Below are 6,198 nucleotides of genomic sequence, written 5' to 3'. Positions count from 1 at the left end.
CTATTTCACAGAACATATTGCGAATGTTAAGTGACAATGACTACAATTGCATGTTTTCCCCACATTCCCCTTTAGTGAATTCAAAAAAAAAAAACAAAAAAGAGAGTCAGAATGCTTCTCAAGAAGGGAAGAACATGTTTATAGTTGTTCCTGTGAGGATGTCTGTATAATTACTGGAATGATTAAAGAGGTATTTTCTAAAATAGACAAGTGTCCTTAATTTTAATATGTTTCGTGACAATGCATAAGGCATGAGTGCATGTTGTATCTGATACAGCACCCTGTAGGCCAAAATAAGTAAATATGTATAGAGATGCTGGGATGAATTTGGTAAGGAGTATAAGCAGCAACTTCAAGGGGCAATGAGAGTTGATCCTTGATAAGAGAATTGTTTGTGATCTAAGTGAGAACAGCTGCATAGAAAAGGTAGAGAGACTGGGGACAGGAAACGTAGATGTTACATTCTAATTCCATGTTATAAATGCAGCTTAATATAAGGAAGGAGTACCTAGGGGAGTGTTGATGAATTCTGTGATTGGAACTAAACCTTTTTTTCAATTTGACTTACCGTTATTTAATGTTGCAACTCTACATCCTTAATCAAAACTCAGAAGGAATCTTTAGTCTTGTGGAAATAAAATGGAAGATGATTAGAGGCTGCTGACCTGCCTGTGCGTCCCAACTGCTTCCTTCTTTTCTGTTCTCTAGGCACTTTCTACTGCTCTCCTTATCTTTCAGTAGCCTAAGGAATAGAAAAATAGTATTCTGAAATTTTATGAGCATGAATTTGAAGAACATCATAATTAGCATTCCATGTTCAGTCTTTCATCTATTCATCCATTAATTCTTTCGTTCAATGGTTAATGAGCATCTTTTATGTGGCAGGAATTGCTTTACATACAAAAATATATCATGAAGGAGACCAACATGTCTATCTTTGCAGGCTGTATTTCAGAGTCTAACAAGAACATTTTCACTCTTGGCTAAGAGTTTATGTGTGATGCGATCAGTTACGTTGCCTTATGTCGCAGTTTTACTCTGTACACATGGAGTCACAATGAGTCAGAATCAAATCAATGGCGTAGAAATGAATCTCTTCCAATCAGTTTGCCAGGTAGCTGACTTTCAAATTTCTTGGCATACATGAGTGAGTGCCTCCAGTGCTACATCAGTTTATATTCAATTTCAATTTATATTCCATAAATTCCCAGAGCATTTTTCTTTGTGAATACCTTAAGTATACCTTGGACTTCTTCCTTCCATATTCTACCTCTTGAAATGGTTGAACATCAATTTCTTTTTGGTACAGTGACTCGCTGTATTCCTTCCATCTTCTTTGTTTTGCTTTGTTTTCAGTATGGGTAGAGACTTTATTTTTATAGGAAATTATAAACATTTGCTACTATGCACCCACTTAGAAAACCAGGTCTTCATCTCCATGGTGGGAGGAGATGCTGAACTTTCCCACTACAGCACCTTGAGCTTCACTTCTATTTGTTCAGGACACTGACTTTGTACACCACCCTTAGAAGACATGCATCAAAGGCATGGCCCTCAGACGATCTAAATGAGAAGTCAGCACTTCAGGAAACATGCACTTCACTGAAGGTGTACTTGATGATGGGAATCCCCTCTCACTTGCTTTAAACATGCTCACATCATATGCCCAGACAGTGTCTGCCCCTCTCCTGTGATGTGATCTGGGATCCAGTATGGGAAAGGGAAGTGGCAAGTAATGACTCTGGCATTATCTTTAAGTCCAAGCTCAAGTGTCTTCTCCAACTGCAGCATCATCTGAGGTACTCTGAAAATAACCATGTTGGTGTACTGAGAAAAGGTCACCTTCCAGAAATCTGAAATGTGAAATGCGGCAGAGTGGACACCTTCTCACCAAGCTCAGTATCTGAACCAGCCACGGATTTAGCTTATAACCAAAAGCTGAGACTCCCTCTTTGCAGCTGCTATCACCTGTGTATATGGGTTTACTGCAGTTCTGCCAAAAACACAATATAAAGAGTGCCTAGCCTCTAGAGGTCTCCCAGCCCAGCCTGTTTGAAGGTGGGGTCAGGTCAGAACAGATACAAGGTAGGTTGTGAGAAATGCTGAGGAGCATGGAGGAATATATGTATATTTATTTCCTACAACTCACCCCATTTTTTGTACATATATATGTGTACAAAAAATGGGGTGAGTTGTAGGAAAGATTGATCCCAACAATGGGGCCTGTAAGGAGTTGGCGGAGACATAGTTTGAACTGGCTCAGGAGATTTGTAGAAGTAAGCCACAGAACCACAGATCTTCTTGGCTATCATCTTTATTGAAACAGATTTCCATGTCTTTCCTCAGCAGCACTGCAGGGTGGGTTAGAACCCCCAACCTTTAGGTTCGTTGTCAAACCATTTGGGATACCAAGGACCCTTGCTAAACAGACCACACCGAGTCCAACCCACTGCGGAGTGGGTTCACAGTGCCCTGTACAGGGTTCCCAAGACTATAAATCTTTAAGGGAATAGACAGCAGCATATTTCACCCATGGAGTTTCTGGTGGGTGAGAACAACCCAACTTGAAGTTAGCAGTCCAGTGTTTCTCCTACAGAGTTACTCCAGGGCTCACCATCCTTATGTTATTGCTGCCATTAAGTACCAACAAGTCAGTTCCAACTCTACATAGTGTTTCTGAGTTGTTGTTTGTTGTTAAGTGCCATTGAGTCGGTTCCAACCCATAGTGACCCTGTAGCGTTTCTGAGTAGTAGCTAGTTAATATGAACAATAGACCTTGCGGTTAGCAGTCCAGTGCTTATCCTACAGGGCCAAACCAAAACTCCATCCTTATGCTATTGTTGTTAAATACCATCTAGTCTCGAGTCAGTTCCGTCTCGTAGTGACTCTGTATAAGGTTTCAGAGGTCAGTTTGCAGTTTGACTGCCCACCTTGCAGTTTAAATCAATCTTGCTGTCCAGTGCTTATACTACAGCACCATACTATGTTGTTATTAAATACCATCCAGTTGGTTCTGACCCATAGCGACCCTGTATAGGGTTTCGAGACCTGAACTTGTGGTTCAAAGTGATTTTTCAGTCCAGTGCATTAACTAACAATGCCACACCAGGATTCCAGGACTCTTATAGCAGCCCTATAAAGTAGATAAAGTCTGTAAGCAGTGCAGTTAATGAGCTCCGCTGCTCACTGAAAGGTAGACAGTTCAGTTCAAGCCTACCTTTGGAAGTAAGTCCTGGCGATCTACAGCGGAGGAGAAATTGGCCATTGAAGGCCCTATAGAGCACGGTTCTGCTCTGATCTATGTGGGGTAGCCACAAGTGGACTGCAAGCCCTGGTGGTTTTATAAAGGAGATACTCTTGTTATGTCCATATGTGCAGACAAAGAGCACAGAGACGTGAAGCAATGTTTCCAGAGGCCCACAGCAGGTGAACAAGGTGAGGCAGCCTAGACTCTCTTGGCCCCCAAAACCAGACCCGAGCCAGAGACCTAGCCTGCGCTCCCTGGCCATGCCACCATCCTCCCCTTCCATCTTCTTTTGATGCTTTCTAAAATCATTCAGTATTTTGCCCAAAGAATCCTTCAGTATTTTAAGTCGCACTTTTGCTTCAGTTCTTTCAGCTTGTGAAATGCTGAGCATGTTCTTCTCTTTTAATTTTATAACTCCAGATCTTTGCACATTTCATTATATTTGATTTTTTTGTCTTCTTTAGCTACCCTTTGAAATTTTCTCTTCAGCTCCTTTAACTCCTCATTTCTTCCATTTGCTTTTTCATCTCTACCCTAAAGAGAAAGTTTCAGAGTCTTTTCTTTCCTATGAAAAATCTTTGGGTTTTGGTTTTTTCGGGGGTTTTTGTTTTTGTTTTTATGTTTTCTTTCTTCCTTGTCTTCTTATATTACCTTTTACATTCTTTCTGTATGATGTTCATGATGTTATCCCACAACTCTTTTTGGGGAGACATTAGTATCTAGTGCATCTATGTTCTTGAGATAATCTCTAAAATTATATGGAATTTGTTCAAGGTCATATTTTGGATATCTTGGACTTGTTTTATTTTCTTCAGCTGGTCTGTTCCACAATGGGTCTCTGGCCTTCTTTGTTTGTTTGTTTGTTTATTGTGAATTTAGTGAAGATTTACAGACAAGATCATCAGTTTTACATACAACAAATCATATACTTTGTTTCATCTCCATGACTGCAATCCCCTTCATGCAATAGCAGTTAACCTGCTTCCTTTCTCCCTGTGGTTGTTGTTAGGTGCCATCGAGTCGGTACTGACTCATAGCGACCTTATGCACAGAAGAACAAAACACTGTACAATCCTGGGCCAACCTCACTACTGTTGTCACACTTGAGTCCATTGATGCTGCCACTTGGCCAATCCATCTCTTTGGGAGTCTTTCTCTTTTTCTCTGATCCTCCACTTTACCAAACATGATGTCCTTCTCCAGCAACTGGTCCCTCCTGACAATATGTCCAAAGTATGAGAGTCAAAGTTTGGCCATCTTGGCCTCCAAGAAGCTATCTAGCTGTACTTCTTCCAAAACGGATCTATTGGTTCATGGCACTTTCAATATTCTCCTCCAACACCATAACTCAAAAGCATCAATTCTTCTACGATCTTCCTTATTCACTGTCCAGCTTTCACATGCATATAAGGTTATTGAAAATACCATGGCTTGGATCAGGTGCACCTTAGTCCTTAAGCTGACATCTTTGCTCTTCAACACTTTAAAAAGGGCTTGTGCAGCAGATTTGGTTACCCATGTACAAATATCTTCTTTCAAACTCTTATATACTGTGAGATATATATAATAATATAATTTCCCACTCTTACTTCCATACCCATTCAGCCTTTGTCTCTGTCCATGTATCTACATACAGAACAATGCATTGATATATTCACAACCTTGGAACTACAGTGCTCTGTTAGATTTGTCAATGGTTTGTCAAATCCTTGTCTTGTTGATTCTGTTGCTTTTCTGTTTTCTTTTTTAAAGTTTTTATTATGAATTGAGTGAAAGTTTATAGGACAGATCATCAGTTTTACATTCAATAAATTATATACTTTGTTTTATTATGATGATTATATTTCCCTCCATGTACCATCTGGTAGCATAGTGCTTACGAATCAGGCTGCGAACCTCAGGGTCAGCAGTTCAAAACTACCAGCTGTTCTGTGGGAGAAAGATTAGGCTTTCTGCTCCCGTAAGGATTTACAGCCTTGGAAACCCTATACAGGGTCACTATGAGTTGGAACTGACTCCACAACACATAACAACAACAAATGTACCAACAGTTAACAGTATTTCTCATTATTCACTTTAGCTATGTTTTAAAAAAAAAAAAAAAAAAAAACACTCAGACATATATAATAATTTAAACCACCAAAGGGTGCATTCTAAAAGCCTGCCTCTTGGTCGCCAGCTCTCAGTCCCTCTCTTCCCATGAATCTAGAATCCTCATGCTCTCTCTCTCCATGTACCCATCTCTGCTTTCATCTCTGGTGTTGCTGCTTCTCTGAATAGGGTCCCAAATTCCGCTTGTGCTTTTCTCTCTTAATGGTGCTAAGGTCCTCTGTTTCTGGACTGTAAGATTAACTACTCCCCATTTTTGTTACAAAACTTCTACCTTTACAATTGTGACAGTCGTAATTAGTCATGACAACAATTACTCGCTGTTGAATCATAAGAACCTTATCCCCATCTCTTTTCACCAGACCCATTAGACAAGATTAAAACTATTCAGTGGGGACTCTTTCTTCCCCCGCACACTCTTAAACTAAACTCCCTCTTGAAAACATGTAAACCAGTCACTTTGTGCCTTTATCGTCCCCTCATTTTAAGTAGCCAATGTATAAGTTGTCCTCCTTTTCTACCCTTTATACACAGGGGATAACACTGATACTTGATGTGAAGACTCCTTCCCTCTCTGTTGGTATTTTAAGCTACTACATCCATGAGTGTAGGTCAAGTTCATCAAAGTATAGTAATTCACCATCATTTCCTTTATCAAAAATTGTTCATTTGTTTTTTATCTTCCTCTAGTTGGGTTCTAATTATCAACCCACTGAGGCTAGGTCAAAGGGGTACTATCTGCAAGTTTGGGTGTTCTTGTGTATCTCCCCTCACTTTATATCAGCTGGATGTTTCACTCTCAGCTCTAGCCCTCTGTGGCTATGTCCTTGTCTAGGGGCTCA

This window comes from Chrysochloris asiatica, unplaced genomic scaffold (genome assembly GCF_000296735.1).
Source record: "Chrysochloris asiatica unplaced genomic scaffold, ChrAsi1.0 scaffold00049, whole genome shotgun sequence".
Lineage (NCBI taxonomy): Eukaryota > Metazoa > Chordata > Mammalia > Afrosoricida > Chrysochloridae > Chrysochloris > Chrysochloris asiatica.
The sequence above is the reverse complement of the archived record's forward strand: the minus strand, read 5'-3'. Positions refer to the sequence as shown.